Raw genomic sequence first — 18,431 nt, forward strand, 5'->3', positions numbered from 1 at the left:
GCAATGGGGCACCCACAGCTCTCTGGGTGGCAGTGCCAGTATCTCATTGCACTCAATATGAAGGACTTCCTCCTTATATCTAACAAAAATCTACCCTCTTTTAGTTTACAGCTATTACTCCTTTCCTATCACTGCATATATATATATTGTCATTCTCATATATGATGAACAGAGACATTCTGGCAAGCCTGAAGTTATTTTGGTATGCCTTACTGATGGAGTCTGGTGTTGTGTGACAGTGGAGATAGTCCAACAGTGTGCTGGATAAAGGTTTCTGAAGATGAGTTGACCATGCAACTAAACATGGCAGGGACCATTCCTAGGGCAGCTGTTGTAACTGGCTGTGTCCATTCATGTTTGAAGCATGCCAGTAACATCAAGGTGCAAGGCCTGCCTTCCTTAGTGAGGGGTCAGCACCTGGAAGGCAAATAGAGACACAGAGAGAAGCAGACAGAGGAGGGGAGAGCAGTCAGGAATCTGCTGAATCTTCCTAGGGCATTACACATGATGCAGTGGTTGCTGAACTTGCCTTGCTGGGTAATTGTGTAACTAACTGCTGCTTCCCACACACTTACTTGGTTTGAGCCAGCCGTGAGTGTGTTATCTGACCTCCCAGTATGCTGTAAGGACTGCTTGATATGATCACACTCTTAGCCTTGTGAGAAGGAGCATGGTGTCCTGATCAGGGCCATGCACTCATGTTCAGTCCTGCCACTTGCATCCTAGGCAGAAATTCACATCATTTCTCCTTTACTGCAAGCATAAGGGATAAGAAACCCACTTCTATCCACTTTCTGTCAACAAAATATACACTGGGATCCCAATAGACTCCTCCATCCCCCTCCATCAATAGTACTGCTCAGACACTGAGGAAAGAAGAGGCTCTAGAACTTGTTACTGGCACCATTCTTTATCCATAAAAACATCCAGAAGTACAAAAATGACCACACCTGGACCACTAACAGGGTAGTCTGACCTTGCCCTCAACTTGAACGTTATACCTTCAGTCAACAGAATGGAGGGAAATGAAAACAAAACTTCAGTTCCAGTGCAGTCATGGGATTATGCGTGAAGTGATCTTGAAGAGTGGCCCAGATGCTTGTATAGGCTTGCGACCCAGATTCTGTAGTATCATTTCCACCAGAGAAAGAAAAACTGTTCCCTTGATTAACACGCAACACCAAACAGCTCTTGCCTAAATTGTGGCTCAGATCACTTTTATATTTGCTTTTGTTTTAAAAAGGAGGCATTAAAAAGTCTTAAAAATTCATCCCAGTGAATGCAGCCGGTTGGTACAATGTTTGGCAAGTAGAGATTCCAGCTGTTGCTGCTTTCCTAATGGCACGGCTGCATTCAGACCATCGGTGCCATCGCATCCGCCTTTCCATGTTTCCCTTGCTGTTTTCCTCTTGGATGAGTTGAGGACATAACACAATGAGGTAGCGACATCTGGAGGCTGGCCACCAAAGCAATCTGTTCATGCAACTCACTGGTGAGTCAATGATAGCTTTTAGGACAGCGAGGGGAAGCCAATAGGCCTAGGCTCCATCAGAGATGTGAGAATGTGAGTCAAAGGAAGGTGTACACTCTAGGTTTTTGGCATAGAGTTAATAAGTGTGGAAACAACTTGCCATCCTAGGTTCATCAGGTTTTCCTTGCCTCTGTCTGTGGATGGGATTCTGAGGCAACATGAGGCTTAGTGCAGCCACAGGGTTCTCTAGAGCTGTGATGCCCAGCTGTGGCCTGGTCTAAGGTTTGTCTGTTTTCCCTTCTGCCTCCACCCTCAGGACACAGAACAGTGTTTGAACAGCATCAAAACCTTCTCTGTTTCTCACTCTGCCTCCTCCAAGATGGACTGGGGGGTGAGGGGGTTCACAAGAGGTTGGGAGGGGACACAACCAGGTAGATGACCTGAAATAACCAAAGGGATATTCCTCATTCCATGGACTTTTCTTCTATTTCCCTTTCACTTACTAATTTTTTTTTTCCTCAATTCACAGATTTCCTTTCTTTTACTCCTTTTCTATTCCTCCATCCCTTCAGGGGTGGTAAAGAGTTCCACTGTTTTAAATTGCATTCGGTGCCAGGCCAGAGAGCACCTGTGCTGCAGTGGATAACATGCCTTGCTAAGGATCAGGAGTCTGCAAGATGGACTTTTTGTAAATGCCCTTATCTGGGAATCAGCTACACTTGCCCTTGTGGGTATCAGGGATGGGAGAAAAAGCACCCAGACATGACACCAGACATTTGCTGCCCTTTGGTGAAGCTTTGGGATCTGGAGCAGGAGAGCAAAAGAGCTGCCCCTTAAGGCCAGCCATCCCATCACACCACCCCCGGAGATGGGAATATGCTGACCCCGGTGTGATTTGAACACACAGCCTTCTGATCTGGAGTCAGACGCGCTACCATTGCGCCACGAGGTCAGAGATGAAGGATGCTCTCTTCATTGCAGAACCCATGCAGATCCGTTCGCATCTCAGCTCTGTCCTGCCCTGAGCTTCCACCCTTCTGTCTGAGCACCATGCTGCACTGACTTGGCCCCTTCTCTCCCAGTGGCGTCCCTGTCCCCTGCACCTCCCATGGCCCTAATGACCACACCTTGACCACTGACAGGGTGGATTGACCTTGCCCTCCACTTGAACATTGTACCTTCAGTCGACAGAATGGAGGGAAATGGAAATGAAACTTCAGCTTCCAGTGCAGTCATGGGATCACGCTAGATGTGAGCATATCCCTGTGATCCAGCAGTGGCCCCAGATGCTGGAATAGACAGAAAAATAAAGATCTTTATTTCCTGACAGTGGAAAACACAACTGGGATCATCAGGCTTCCTTATCTACATCCCACCCAATGCCTTGCAGTGATGGAAGCCCCCAGGACTGATAAGGGACCAGGGCCAGTGGCGCAATGGATAACGCGCCTGACTACGGATCAGGAGATTGCAGGTTCGACTCCTGCCTGGCTCGACACTTTTAACCCACTCAGTGCTCCTACTTGCTCTCCCTCCATAAAGGTCTTCCTGCAGTGCTGTATGGGATTACCCCATCCCAGATGAAGGATGTTACTTTTCCTTTACTGGACTCCAGGTCACTCTGAATGGTGGTTGACACCCCACTGGTGTCATCCGTGGACTCACTTAGGATTTACCCCATCCTATTACTGAGTAATTTAGTGAAGATATTTAATAGAGACAGTGTTAACACTGACCTCTGATGTGTACCTGTCCCCTGTTGCACTTCAATGCAAGAACTGCCCCAGGTAGATCCAGGTTCCCCAGCTTTAGGTGGGTTTGTCAGAAACACCCCCCAAAAGGCAGGCAGACCATCAGAAAAGCAGAGGCAAAAGGGTTGAGTTGAGTTTTGCCCCACGTTTGACCCCGATGTGATTCGAACACATAACCTTCTGATCTGGAGTCAGACGCGCTGCCCTTGCGCCACGAGGTCAGGCTGGTGGGCTGCATCTACCTGGTATGGCCCATGGTCATGGTGGTGCACGTCCCCTCCAAGGTGACCACTGGTAGAGCACCCATGCATCCCTACAGGAAGGTGCTTTTGCCCTCGTGTTTCTGATTGATCTTGTGCTCTCCCCATTGCATCTGAACCTCCATCAGGGCTGGATAGCATCACCTCCATCCTTCCCATTCCCATTCCTTCTTTCTTTCCAAGAGTGTTGTTTCCTGCTGATCCCACCTTTGCTTTGTTGCACTTCCATCTCACCTCACATCATTACACGCTGCTCTGCGTTTGGCTTAGCGTCAAATAATAGTGCCGCGATCCTGTAGCTGTTCTCTGACTGTAGAAGATAGCACTGATAAGCATGAAGCACTGCTGGGCTGGGATCTGCTTTAGGAATGTGCCTAGGAGGAAGCCGCCTACCTGTGCACTAGACAGCAGAGCTCCCACTATCACCATAGTTACCAGATTTTATACAATTACATGTTAGATAGAGTTATATAAAGTTAGAGAGAAGTTCACATTACAGTTATATACTTAACCTAAATGCAGGCAGCTCACTCCCTAGGGCTCAGTGTCAGAAACCAAACATCTCCCCTGCTCTCCGGACTCATTTAAAGCCATCACGTGCCTTCTCTTAAATCAGCAATGCTGCAGATGGAAAACAAGAGGCTTTGCCAGCCTTTCCAACTGAGCCGTTCCCACCAGAGGGAGCCAGGAGCCAGTTTGTGGGCTCACAAGCTGCAGGAGGAGAGTTGTGCTGAGTGAAGGATCAGCCATCCCCAAATCCCTCCACACAGGATTCATGTTTTAGACTCCTGACACAACACAACACTTGGGCCATGATGTGTTTTCAAGAGATGCAGGAGGTATTTTTGTATACTTGACTTCACCATCTTCATCTTTTAAGTAGAACATAGAATCATAGAATCATAGAATTATCCAGGTTGGAAAAGACCTTGAAGATCATCAAGTCCAACCGCAGCCTAACCAGTACCCCATCTCTAAAAAAACATATCAATGTACATGTGATATGGATGTGACAGAGCACCACCCTTTTCAGATTTATCACAAGAATATCCAGTTTCCCACCCAGCACCCCTTAAAAATCCCTTAAGATGTTATAAATAAGGCCACCTTATCAGATACTTTGAGAAGTCCGTGACCAAAATTGCAGCCAAATTCTGCTGATTTACTGCTAGAATGCAAATCTTCATCAGCAGCTGGGGAAAGCAGCTAGTTCTGTGGTGTCCCAGGCTACCTCAGAACTATCCCATGGTCATTGAATGTAAGCTTAAAAATGAATGAGAAATCCTCCCATCTCGTGCTTATTCCCCTCCCTCGCACTGCCAAATGCTGTGGGTGTCTATGGAATAATGTTCACCATACTCTGTGCCTGTTGCTTTTATAAACCTAGCTAATGTGACTGGGAGAGGTAAGCAGGGATGCTGTCTGTGTGGGCTGCTTGTATTGGTGTAGAATGTGAGATGAGCAAGATCAGCTCCACAGCAGAATGATCACTGAAGAGCTTATCTCTGTTCCCCAGATTAAGAAAAAGGAACAACCTTCTTCCAAAACTGCTTATCTCACACAGCTCAGACACATACCTGATGGCTGGGTTGAGGTCTGTTCTGGAAGTCTGTGTCTCTATTGACCCCAAGGAAAACTAGATGATGCTAAATCAGACAGCTGGGCTGAGTTTCGTTGCACCTCTTTTGGAGGCTGACAGTACAGAAGCCTTCATTTGGACCAGCGTTCTGCATTCCCCTTCATAGTTAGTGTAGAGATGCAAGCACTGGGGGTGCGTGTGTGTATGAATTAAACAGAACAGGGCCATTTTATTGCAACTTACGAGCTGAGTTCCTGCTCTAGTCTGATGAAGCACAAAGTTGGGTCTTGTCTGAGAGCTGAGATGTTCCCCTTGGCTTCAGTTGGAGCTTGGGACAGTTGCCATTTACCTGTCAATGCCTTTGCTTCATTCATTTCTCTGGAACGTGTGAAAATGGACACAGACAGCCATGCTTCAGTTTCACGGCTGCCTGGCAGACACAATGGCACCTGCAGATCTGAAAGGAGAAGCCAATAAAGGAACCAGAAAGGCAGAAAACAATGCATATGGGCTAAGGGGAATGTTTGCATTGTTGGCATCGAGATCACTGGGTCGGAACGGCATCAATAAATACCACACAGAGAAACAGGCTCAAATTTAAGTGAGTTTTAATGTATTATTGGCGGAATGACTTGAGCGCTGCAGGGATGGATTCTTGAGAAAGATGTCACGAATCTCTTGTCTTCTGCTCTTTGCACACCTGTGAAACTGAGAGTGCAGCTCACTACGTCTGCAAATGGATGGTCTGCCCCTCCTGTGCCTCCCTGATGCTGCTGTAAGCTCCTGTGATGCAGTGCTGGGTCTCAAGAGAAAGAAATCAGGAGTAGCAGGCATTCCATCTGCAGACAAAGCAAATAAAGGACCCTATTCTATCTTGTGAAAGGTGTTTTGGAAAACAGCTTCCCTACTGTTTGACAACAGAAAAGTAGAATGTGACAGCATGTATTGGAGTACAGTGAGCAAGTTTGTTTCTAGCTTATGGGCATCCCTAAAGTGTTTGGTCCTGTTGAAGAGAACACCATGGGCATAATACAGTTCTGGGAGAGCCGAGTCCCGGTGCCCAGAGCATGAACCAAGCCAGTTAACTGCAGGCTGCTGCAATGCCTTGTTCTTGGGGGAAGGTTCTGCCATTTGAGGACTCTGAGGTACAAGTTCTTCTTGGTACTTTTATATTCTGATGTTCAGATGCTTGCTCTGAGTGACGTACGAGCGGAGGTGGCAATGACCACTGATCCGTGCTGACTTGACCTGAATAAGTTAAATAACCACCTGGATGTTTTCCAAGGTGTCTGAAAGCAAAATGAGCCAGTGCAGGATCCAGGGAATGCAGTCTGTGCCAAGATCTGTGCTTCCAACTGCAGCCTGGAGATCAGTGTCTGAGGTGGGTTTGGCTTGCAAGGTAGGAAGCACATGGTATCCTCCATGAGGGTGGAGAAGCTACGAGGTATGGGATTTGGGCCTGGTTTTGGTGGTATTATATATATTATATATATATAATTTCCTTTGTGTCCAGCATCAGCACAGTGGAGAAATCTTGATGTTAAGAGAAATAAATTATATTCTTTTTTCTCCCAGCAACAAGTTGGGGAAGTCCCAGCTCACTTCAGTCCAAACCAAACCCATGTCTGTTTTCCAGGTTAATGAGTCATTCGGTTTAGCTATGCATGAAACACCCCCTGTGTATTACTTGTATGTTACTTGCAGGCAAACTAGCCACTAACTAACTCATTCATCTGATAACATTTCATGCTTACCCCCTCTCATCAGAGTACACGATGTTTGCTATGTGCAGGCTGCAAGAATGTCTATGATGCTCTCCAGCGTGCACACAGAAGAGGTAGCTGCAGAATCTGCCATAACCAATTAACAATAATATAAGGGGTGCAGGGGCACCATCCTTGGTCTGCTGGTCTGGATACTGAGTGCTCCGGTTGGCAGAGGGTTATTATGGAACAGGATCTCTTGCTACAAGAAGTCCTACATATGTCCTAAGCTTCCAGTGTAGCCAATCATGTAATTTCAGTCCTAAAAGCACTAATTAAACATCTCACTTGTATGTAGACATACCCATTGTAGATGTCCACATCTTGGTGTCTGAGCTTAGCACTGACCACCACCACTGGGCTTTGATCGACTGACCACACAAAGGTGTCCAGGGCCATGTGTTAGCATAGGAATGGCATCCAGTTGCCCCTATAGTCATACCCAGATTGGCCCCAGGGTCATATGTCTCACTTGGTAGTCCTGTAAGATGTCTTGGAAACTCCAGAGAGGCACAGAGGAGTTAGGCCTAAATATTTGGGCAACTGAATAAAGTCCACCATAGAGAACCTGCTTTAGTGGGGGGTTGGACTAGGTGAGGTCCCTTCCAACCCCTGTGATTCTGTGACTTTATCAACCAGCTAATGCTTTCAGAAAGAAATCTGCTTTAGTTTCTTCACACGCCAATAAATGAAGACAGCAAACACTGCAGCAGCACCTTGGGCCCTCCCTTACGCTCAACATCATCAACAACCCAATGTCATTCCCAGATGCTTTCTCCCCCACTCAAACAATGGCTCATTTTCTCCATGCGGCCCATTAGCAATTAACAAATTGAAGTTAACAAACGAGTAACGAGGCTCTTGGGGTGGGTGGGTTTGGAGAAGCAGCCTTCCTGCAGTCATGGTGAGGAGGTATGGTTACCTCTCTGCTGGCTTTTGTGACCCTCTGTCATTGTTCAGGCTTAGCCGTGTGCAGCGGTCAAGCTGTACTTGTTACCATGTGGCCTGCCTTCCACATTCCCTACTGCCAAATTGCCCTGGACAACTTGGTCTGTTCTCAGAGCTCTATAAAAACAAGAGTGCTCCTTGCTCCCCTCTTGCAGTTCTCTGGTGTTATCACCCTGTCCCCACGCTGCGGCTGAGACCTTCTATCATGAAGCTCCTCTCCTGCCTCATGGCTCTGCTCCTCTTCCTCCTCCAGGCTGTTCCAGGTAAGGAGCAACACCTGTGCTGGACTCTGCCTGTATGAAGCAGTGAATCTTGTTGCGTAGGAGGCACAAGTTGTGTAATGGTGCAGACTGCATTTCCCTTTCAGCTCCTTTCATTAGAGGTGATTCCTTAGTCCAGAAACTGAAGTGAAAAATGACCAGCAGTCAAAGCGAAGCATTCCTAGAGATGCCACTACAATGTGCTGGTCCCCTTCAAACTCTGTGGAGATTCTTTATGACATTTTGTGGCACTACTGCAAGAAGGCACCATGGAAATGCTTCTTCATAACCCACAGTCACCAGCCTTTCACTGGGGAACTGTAGCAGAGGAGTAGAGATTCTTCCTTGCATTACTCAAGTTGAACTACCCCAGAGAAGTTTACTTAAGCCCTCTGAATATGCTGACACCCCTTCCCCAGACCTTCAGTTGCATTCATTAACTGATTGATTTGCTTTTAGCCTAATTTTTCTTCATGCCTCATGAAACTCCCCATCTCAGGGTAAGGCTTCCAAAAAAGGAAGAAAACAGATAAATATCTTGTCAGAGGTAACTGGACCAGCTCCCAACCTTTAATGTTGGTTAAGTTATAGGTACTTGTGCTTTGGGGGTCTTTGTGTCACACCCCTAATAGGGGTCCATGGGGTTTCAGCAGGAGGAAGATGGTGAGACGTGGACTGATCCTGCAGCACAACTGGGAATCCCATTCTTCCTGTAGGTCTCGGCTTGCCCAGAGACACCTCACGTTGTGTTGGCTACCACGGGTACTGCATCCGTTCCAAAGTCTGCCCCAAACCATTTGCTGCATTTGGAACTTGCTCTTGGCGTCAGAAAACCTGCTGTGTAGGTACGTGTGGGAACCCTGCCCAGGCAGGCAGTGTATGGAGAGTATTGAAGTCAGCAAAGCAATCTCTTTGTGTCTCCTAATGGTCCAAGACTTCTTCTTTCATCTACACAGACGGATCTGGCTGTGCCTGTGCTAATGGCAGCATGGAGCCCATGAATATAGCTGCCATGTCATGTTAGCATAAAGCCCAGTCTTCTGTTTCCCACAGAACAGCAATTTGGTGAAAGAACACAAAAATGGTGCACCCCACTATTCACTGATATATATTCCCACTATCTTCTGTCTATTGGAGGACTGCTGAGTGCATCCACGATGATATGTTTAACAGGCACCAGTTGACTTCCTTCCTGTAAACCCGTCCAGCCCCTTATGGACCTGCTTCCTTTTGGAGCTCCTCAACAATCAATTAATGTCTGTATGTCTACACATGCTTAATAGCCAGGTGTGCTAATCTGACCCAAAGTTCCTCCAGCATCATGTATCTGACCCTGGCCAGAAGTAGATGCTTCTATACAGTCAGTCTGTGTGTAAGCATTAAGTGGATATCATGAACTCCACAACAACAGTTCTCGGACATTCTCTTGGCTTTCATGAATTGAGGGTGTTTAGATCTAAATCTCCTTGCGTTTAAAAGTGCTCACTGGATTTCTTCCCCCTGAAATCGAGTACATCTTCTCTATGTTTGAAAACCACTTCTCTCATTATCTGATTCTTTGCCTCAGTTGAAATGGATAGCCCTTGTGCAGCCCTCTTCATAACTGTATAAAATCCCTCCTTCAGTCTCCTTTTCAAGGTGATTTGTCACAAATTCCTCTTCTTACACGGTGCTCTGAATAACCCCATTGTCCTTCTTGATGTCTTTGCTTTTGAGGGCTATGAACTAGAACTTCACAGTACTCTCCGTATGGGTGTGCAGCAGTGGTTCAGATGGTGCTGTAATCACGTTTCCTGTTTTAACTTCAATCCTTTTCATTCCAGACACCACATCGAACTTCCATACCTGTCAAGACGAGGGGGGCCATTGCGTATCTCCAAAGATCAGATGTCTGCAAGAACAGATGGGACTCTGCCCTCTAAGAAGATGGAAGTGCTGCAAAGAAATATAACAAAAGACCTTGCAGAATTGCAGAAAGCCACAGAAGTGCACGGGCAAGAAAACAAACAAGCTTTCTTGTTGTGTTGTGCTGTAGAGAAGCTGCCCGACTTTCTCAACATACGAAGTTTGCAATCCATTAGAGGCGACGTGCTTTTTCAATCTATATAGCAAAGGCAATAAACATTAAATAAACAGTCTATCAGTCCCATATATACACAGAGAGAGGCAGAAGGTCTCCTTCATCTTTGTGGAGAGAGCTGTTGTTCAGAAAATTCTGTACATGAGAATTGCTCTAAAGAAGTCTACATAGAGACTGCTTATGGGTGTGGAACATTCAACCCCAGCCCACCCCCATCACACTCACTGCCCACAACCCTCAGTACCACATCTCCACATTGAGTCCCTCCAGGGATGATGACCCCACCACCTCTCTGGGCAGTTGTGCCACTGCAGTACTGCTCTTTATGAGATAAAATCCTTCCTAATGTCCAACCTGACCCTCCCCTGGTGCAGCTTGAGGCCATGTATGTTCACGCTTCCATACATTCTTTGAGCAATTTGAAGATTTCTGAGGGTTTCCTCTGCCAAGCCTATTGCTAGTAGTTGAAGGTGCGTACTGTAGAGGTGTTCCCTGAGATTGTATCACAAATGGAATGCATCTGGAAAGACCAGAACCTTTCCCAGAGTCAGTCTGCAGGTGAGAGGCTCCTCTGAGGTCACTCCACCATTTCACCACAACTGTGTTGGTTGAAGGACATGAACAGGGCAAGATCTGCGTGCAAAGAAGGCAAATTGGCACAGCCAGAAAACCTGAATCATAGAATCATAGAATGGATGGGTTGGAAGGGACCTCAAGCATCATGAAGCTCCACCCCCAGTGCTGCATGCAGGGCCACCAACCTCCACATTTAATACCAGACCAGACTGCCTGGAGTCCCATCCAACCTGGATAGGTCTAAGCACACCAACCTCTATCCAGGCCCAAACCAAAAGCAGTATCTCTAAAAGCTCTGTGCAAGATAATAGTGCCTCATTGACATATGATGGTTTGAGGAAACAGGGCAGTTTTCAGCCAGGAGCCTCCCCACTAACCCACGCATTCAGCCATCCAATGGAATTAGGAATTTAAGCTCCCACACCCATTTTTGGAAAGGATGTTTTAAATTTCCCCTAAGACTGAGGCTGGCAGGCAGGAGATGGTGCAACGAAATGCTTTTTTGTTCATGAGAAATGCTCCTCTGTTGTGGTTTTTGTTGACAGATACACTCATTCGTCTGCCGTTGCTTGTCACTGGTTTCTCTCTGGACTCAATGGTCCATAGCTGCAAGCTGTTCTGCCAGACATTCCTTGCAGGTTTGCCAACCACACAGCCCAGAGGGGGCAAGTCCAAATGCTCACAGTGCAACCAACTGCGAAAAGGTCCCAGGCCAACACCTTGCTCAACACAAATTCAAGTCCTGTGGCACATTCCCACTCCTAAGGGACTAATTCTCACTCCAAGAGGGTCTTGGACCTACTCCTGATGCAGCAGGTGACCAAGAGCAACAGAGTAATCAGTGAACAAGGAAAATGTGAGATTTTTTGAATCATAGAATTGTTTGAGTTGAAAAGGACCATCAAGTCCAACTTCCCACCCAATGAACAGGGACTTCTACAGCTAGAACAGGTTGCTCAGGTTTTGGCACTCGACTGCCTCAGATTAGGACACGTTAGTCCAAATCCCCACTCTTTCAGCTGTCCAGCTCAGGGTGTATTCACAAGAACAATGGTATTAATGCAGTGGAAGTATCACCGTGGATATCAGCCAGGCAAGGGAAGCTGGAATGTCACACACAGATTTTACAGCCCAAGCTACATATCATATCTCTCACATAATTCCCATCGAGTGGCACATTGCTGAGCTAACCAGCCACCTCCTCCATCAGTGCTATGTGGTCATCACGCTCAGGAACGAAACCTCCCAAATTTCTCAGAAGCCAGAGCTTGAATGGCCTTTTTGGCAGGAAAAATCACGCCCAGGTTTCAGTTGGAGCAAATATTCACAGGAGCTCAGATAGAAATGAATCACTCCCAGCCTGCAGCAACTCCAGAGAGAGCCTTTCTTTGCAGGTTGCCATCGCTCAGCCCATCATCTCTCTGGACGCTTTGCTGGTGGAGGACACAGAAACCTCTGCACCTCATTTTTCCTGGCAACCCACCCACCCAAAATACCAGCTGCCAGGTAGAGGAAGCAAAAGTGAAGCAAACCAGCATTGTTTGGAGCTGTGGCACTGGGTCAGAACGACACAGAGGATTGCTGAGCAGTGAAAGTCATCAGGATATAATTAAGTCCTGCCTGCTCCCTCCCTCCTCCAGGATGCCATCCCGCCTGCCAGCACCATGCAGAGGCTTCTGCACAGTCTCACGCTCAGCCCTGCTGCTACCCAGCAGGACCAAAGTGATGGGGAACCTTTGTTTCATGTTCATCTTCATCTCCCTCCTCGCTCACGGTAAGGCTGGGGGTGGTAAGCTGGGGAGGAAGCTTTCCTCACTGTGTAATCATACCATGATGCTATAGGTAGTGATGGGGGAAGGTGTCCTCAGGTTTCTGGGTAGAGTAGTGGGGCACGATTTCATCCCTTGGAGTAATGCTGTATCACCAATCTGGGAGCAGCTTGGTTGGGGAACCTCAGTGCTCTCCTGCTCTGGGGTTGGGATTTAGAGGCTCTAAGAGAAAACTTCCATCTTCCTCCAGCTTGCAGCTTGCATATGGGATGCTGGGGGTGCTCCATGCTGCTGTGTGTACCCAGGCTGCAGGTGCCAAGGAAGCACTGTGCATTTTCACTCACCAGCTCACTCCTCTTTGCAGGAAGCACTCACGGCCCAGACAGCTGTAACCATGATAGGGGCTTGTGCCGAATGGGGAACTGCATCCCTGGGGAATGCCTGGTAAAGTACTGCTTTAAACCCATCATTCTCTGCTGTAAACCTTTATCACCGACACCCACCAAGACCTGAAGGTGCCCGAAATGCAGTGGATGGAGAGCAGCAGCTCCTCTAGCAAGGACCAGCTCGGGAGGACATGCAATACTTTTCTATGGGAGAACTGCTCCAGCTCTCATTGGCTGTGGATTCACTTGTGGACCTTTTCCTTTCACTGTGACTTTTTAAAGCAGAGCCACACAGACTATATATTGTCCCATTTGGCATCCAGCTGCTACCTGTCATGCATAGGTGAGAAACTGCCTTTCTCCTTACCCAGAAACAATAAACCTGAGGTTTAACAGAACAGCAAGTGTTCGTCTGTCACTCCTGCTGACACCCAGCACTCTTCCCATCCCACCCTGCGGAGAAGAGTTGCAATGGGGCAGCCTTCTTCTTCATTGCTTTCAGTGCAGCCTGATTTAACATAAATACAAGTGCATTCTGTGTATTCACTGAATGTGTATTCACATACAAGTGCATTCAAGTGCAACCCCCTGCACTTACCTACTCATTCTTCCCAAGCTGCGCAGGGTTTCTACAGGCAATGGGAAGGGCTGGATGAGAAATACAGCACAGAAAGGGAATGAGGATGCTCCACATGCTTATATGGCCCTTTGACCATTGGCAAAAGCCATAGAAGGAGCAAATGTGCCATCATTAATTCTTTCCCGAGCTCAGTCAGACAGTGCAGGACTGCTGTGGGTTCACTCCTCTTCCACAAAGCAGCAGAAGGAAGGGAGACCCCAGGATTGCTTACTTTAAGTGGAAGGAGGGATCTGAATGTTGTCCATTGTCGCCCTTAGGCTGCATTCTGGTGCTCCTCCTTTTCTCCCAGCAATAACCTCAAAGCAACTGGCAAGTTCACACCTAGCAGCTTTCTATGTACAAGGTGAGGATGGATGGAGCACCTGGTGGAGCTGCTGGTGCCCCTGTTCAATGCAGGGCCATTGGAGCAGGTGGCCTTTAAAGATCCCTTGCAACTCAAATGATTCCATGATTCTGAGCTGCACCAGCCAAACTCCATTTGCTCTCCAGACGCACCCTATGCCCTACTATGTGTCTTCAGCAGGAAATGCTGGTCCCCCCTGCTTTGCCAATGTGCTCTTGATCTCTGATTCCAGGTTAAACCACATCTCTCTGGGTCAATCACTTCTGCAAAGGCAAGAAAACAATGATGTAAAGGCCAAGTTATGCCAATTAGCTGAAGCATTGGCCAGAGCCAGGGAAAAGTCCTCCCTGGGAGATGAAATTCTTGCTCTGGTAAACCAAACAGGAAAATTCCCATTGACCTCACTGTGCTCAGAACCCAGAGCCAGAGGTCTGGCATTGAATCATCTGCTTTGATTCCTGATTCACCAGCAGCCCGGATCTTCTCCCTGGGCCATCACAGCACAATCCAGGCCATTGAGGCACACAGGGAAATGCCAGCCCTCCCCTGGAGATCCCCACAAACAGACAGGAGTGCTTGGGAACCGCTGCTGCAAACAGAGCCCGGAGCCAAATTCCTCCCCACCCCGCAGGCTGCAGCCCGGCTCTGCAGTGCACACAACACAGCGGGCATTTAAATCAAGGCTCTTTTCCAAAGCAAACAGTTTCTTCCTCAGATTCATCCACAAAGTTTGTGATTCACGCCTCTTATCTGAGGGACTGTTAGCCACCATATTTACGGCCTGTTTTCCTATGAAACTATGGCGTATGAGCTCATCAGCTCGTCCCGTAAATCTCCTTGCCAGACGTTGGGCCTTCTGCCCTCTGTATGTTTTGAAGCTGTCAGCCAGCCAGATTTCCATCAGGGTCACCTGGAAATGCTCCTCTTGCAATGTTGTAATGGGGTGGTAGGCACAAGCTGCTGCAACAAGGCACGGTCCCATTCTACCCTATTTGTGTGTTCCGTTGCTTACCGATATAGCTGGAAATCATCCTCAAAACAAGCCCAATCTAACCCAAACCAAAACAAAAATCAACACAAAAGCCAAAAGCCCTTCATCATTTCTGACCAATAAGTGAGATGAACAGACACACAGAGTAGGATGGAGGAAGGATGAAGGTTGCTCTCCAAGGAGGTTGGAGAGCAGCACACTCCAGACCAGCATCCTACACAACCCTTTTCTTAACCCACTCACTTCCTTGGAGCAAAACAGCAGAATAAGCTGCTTTGGTGGGCAGAAACAGTCCGCCCCTCTAAGAAGATGTATTTTAGGTCTTTGCAGCCATTTGGACACCTGCAGCAATACAGACAGCCCAGTCCTCAGCCCTGTTCCTGAATGACTGGAGATATGAGTTCATCAACCATTGGCCTGAGCGTCCCCCTGACTGGAGTTTGTTTGCTGTTCCCAAGCAACAGGCCAGTGTTGGTTTGGCAAAGATAGCCAAGGCTAAAGTGAAATCCAGCTCTTAAATGCCATTGTAAATGCAGCTGCCTAATCTGTACCAGAAGTATTTAGGGAAGGTGAGCTTTGTACAGGTGGGTAAGCCTCTTGCATCCTGGCTGTCCCCTGCATCCCCATGCAAACTAAGGTATTTTCTAACCCTCTGTGTTTGGCTTTCTCCTCCTCCAGCTCTTGTCACATGATTGATAATGCACCACCAACAAGCCATACAAAACCCATCTCCAGGGGCATGGTGACCTCCAGCTGACAAAAGAAAAGGGGACGTAGGTCCAGGATCACACCTACCAGCCAGCATGCATGTCTCAAAAACCTCAGAGCATCCCAAATCGGAACACATTGTATTCAGGCAACTTGAGTTGCCTGACTTCACCACTGACTTCAGTCAGCACTCAGGCATAGAATCATAGAATCATAGAATTACCCAGGTTGGAAAAGACCTTGAAGATCATCAAGTCCAACTGCAGCCTAACCAGTACCCTAACTCTAACAACCCTCCGCTAAATCATATCCCTGAGCACCACTATCTTATGGACCTGAAGATCTATATGTTCTAAAGGATAGGAATGGCTGGTATGACCCACCAGATGTCTGTAAGCCTGACCATGAGTAGGGTTTTGGCATTATTTCCCAAACATCTCTTCTGTCTTGTGGGCCAGGAGGCACAACAGCCTTCTGGACAGAGCTTGCTCCCAGAGCATCCCCTGCAATGCTAGAAGGGTATCAGTTGGCTTAGGAGGGTATGCCGGGAGTCCAGAAGAAGGTGCTGAAGGTGAATGTGGTCTCACTGCTCATGGTCTCATGGTGAAGAATAACTTTAGGGAAAAGAGTGGGAGCTGAATTTAGGGGAAAAAAGAAGAAAAACTGGCTGCAGATCAAGGAAAATCTTTATTGAAGGACATTGCCATGGAAAATTTCTCTCCCTTTGAGAAGACAACAGTCTGGGCTTATGAGAAATCCCACACCTGTGTAGCCAGCAGCATTCTGATGGTTCCAGATAGAGCTCACCCTCTGAGCTGGCCAACTAGAGATAAGTCACAGCTTTTTGCTGCACAACATTGTGCACACCATGCTCACCTGGTAGCCTGGCTCTGCTCTAAACCACACATCCAGAATACCTCCCACTGCCAGCATGCACATCTTCCAGTCCCATCATCAGAGCATGACACATCCAAGAGTTCCACTTCTTTTGGGTTGTAGAATTGTATCACAGAATGGCTTGGGTTGGAAGAGACCTTAAAGCCACCCAGCCCCAATCCCTGCCATGGGCTGGGTGCCCCCCACCAGCTCAAGCAGCCCAGGGCCCATCCATGGCCTTGGGTACCTCCAGGGATGGGGCACCCACAGCTCTGGGCAGCAGTGCCCTCTGGGTAAAGGATCCCTTCCTAACACCTTACCTAAATCTCCCCTCTTTTAGTTTAAAGCCTGATGAGCCGCCCTACTACCAGTATGCAGAGTACTAAGACTTCCAGAGTCTACACACACCCATACAACCACCCCTCCTGCACACAGACCCACTGCCTTTCTCCAGGCTGTGTGTGGCCAGCTTATAGGACACCCAGTTTAAATACACAGTGTCCCATGACCCAAAGTCCAACCGGTGAAGGGCCCCTTATCTGCTCTGTTTGATGAAGGTGATCCCTGTACTGTTCAAGAAGCCCAAAGGCCACATCACGTCCCGCTACATTACAGTGCTTGTACATTTTCCAGCACTGGCTGGTGCCCAGCCTGTGAATAAAAGGCCATCAAGGTGACTTACAGAGGGAAAATGAAAGACTTAGTGATGCCCTCTGCTGCTTCATTGCTGTAAAAAATACCTTTATAACGTCCCTATGCTTTCTCTTCATTTTTTGTGTTGTTTGGAGGAGATTTCTCTTTGCTGTTTGCTTTGCGTTGTTTGCCAAAGTTGAAATTCAGGTCCCACGTCTGCTGATTTCCTGGAACTGATCCGGAGAACTAAAACAAACCAGCATCAAGCTGCAAAACACGCTCTTCTCCTAAAGATCCTGCTAATTATGGGGACATATCCCAGCTTTCCTATGTAACGAATTCATAAAGGAATATGTTGAATTGCCATTTTTTCTTGGCAACTGCAAACAAAAGTTTGGCACATCATCTCTTGGCAGACCAGAAGTTGGGAAACGTGAGCAGACCTTTGGTTTTTAAGGATCCCATGCTTTCCAAGCCAACTTAGCACTGCTGGGGAGCACTGAGGAGCAGGAGACTCTGGGTTTTGTCACACTGGACTTTGTCAAACGTGTACAGAGACTGGGAGCTGGAACTGAGAGAAAAAAAAAGAGACAAAACACTTTGATCCTGCAAACACTTGGATGGGTTTCCAACGTCACATGCTGGAGTCGACATACGCACCAACAGCCAGGCTGGGTCAGCCCCAACATCCTGTCTCCAGCAGCAACCAGGAGCAGACTCCCCAGTGCTCGCTGCAGTTTGTTGACAGAAACCTGCTGCTATTTTTTCCTTTCTTTTCTTTTGGCTTTTTTTTTTGTGTGCGTGTTTTCCTCCCCTTGAACGTGAGGTGTCCGAGAGCGGGCAGTTCCCAGAGCAACTGTTTGCTGTCATGTTGAAATGCATCTGAGATTGACAAAGTTCCCTCCACTCCTGGAGCGTTACACAACTCTCAGCCTTATAAATCCAGGATTTCCCTCTTCTCTATCTCCCTGCGGCCCTCCTGGTGGTGGGAAGCCCACCCACGTTCAGCCATGAGGATCTTCCAGCTGCTCTTTGCCATCGTTGTCATTCTCCTCCTCCAGGATGCTCCTGGTAAGGACCAAATATTTGCAGAGGTTTATGTAATGCTGTGGAGAGATGAGAGACAGGATTCAATCGCCAGGTAGAGGCAGCCAAGATAGAGCAGTCAAGTCAAGTCAAGTCAAGTCAAGTCAAGTCAAGTCAAGTCAAGTCAAGTCAAGTCAAGTCAAGTCAAGTCAGGTCAAGTCAAGTCAAGTTACGTCTGACCTGACTCTTGCTTCCAAGGAACAAATCTGCTCTCTACAAAGCAGGGAGAACACAGTGACAAACAGAAGGCAAGTTTCTTGAGAAAGAAAGTGTGGAGAAAGACTGAAAGGTCATTTTTGTTTGTTTGTTTG

General features: G+C 47.6%; 3 non-coding genes across 3 annotated transcripts; 1 reads left to right on the forward strand and 2 right to left on the reverse strand.

Annotated features, from left to right (window-relative positions):
* Positions 1-2,351: 2,351 nt before the first annotated feature.
* On the reverse strand, positions 2,352-2,423 carry TRNAW-CCA (transfer RNA tryptophan (anticodon CCA)). The gene has a single exon. It is a non-coding gene; the product is annotated as a tRNA-Trp (tRNA).
* A 470-nt stretch (positions 2,424-2,893) lies between these two features.
* TRNAR-ACG (transfer RNA arginine (anticodon ACG)) lies at positions 2,894-2,966 on the forward strand. The gene has a single exon. It is a non-coding gene; the product is annotated as a tRNA-Arg (tRNA).
* Positions 2,967-3,371: 405 nt separating this feature from the next.
* On the reverse strand, positions 3,372-3,443 carry TRNAW-CCA (transfer RNA tryptophan (anticodon CCA)). Its single transcript has one exon. It is a non-coding gene; the product is annotated as a tRNA-Trp (tRNA).
* Positions 3,444-18,431: the final 14,988 nt, after the last annotated feature.

Source organism: Excalfactoria chinensis, chromosome 3 (genome assembly GCF_039878825.1).
Source record: "Excalfactoria chinensis isolate bCotChi1 chromosome 3, bCotChi1.hap2, whole genome shotgun sequence".
NCBI lineage: Eukaryota > Metazoa > Chordata > Aves > Galliformes > Phasianidae > Excalfactoria > Excalfactoria chinensis.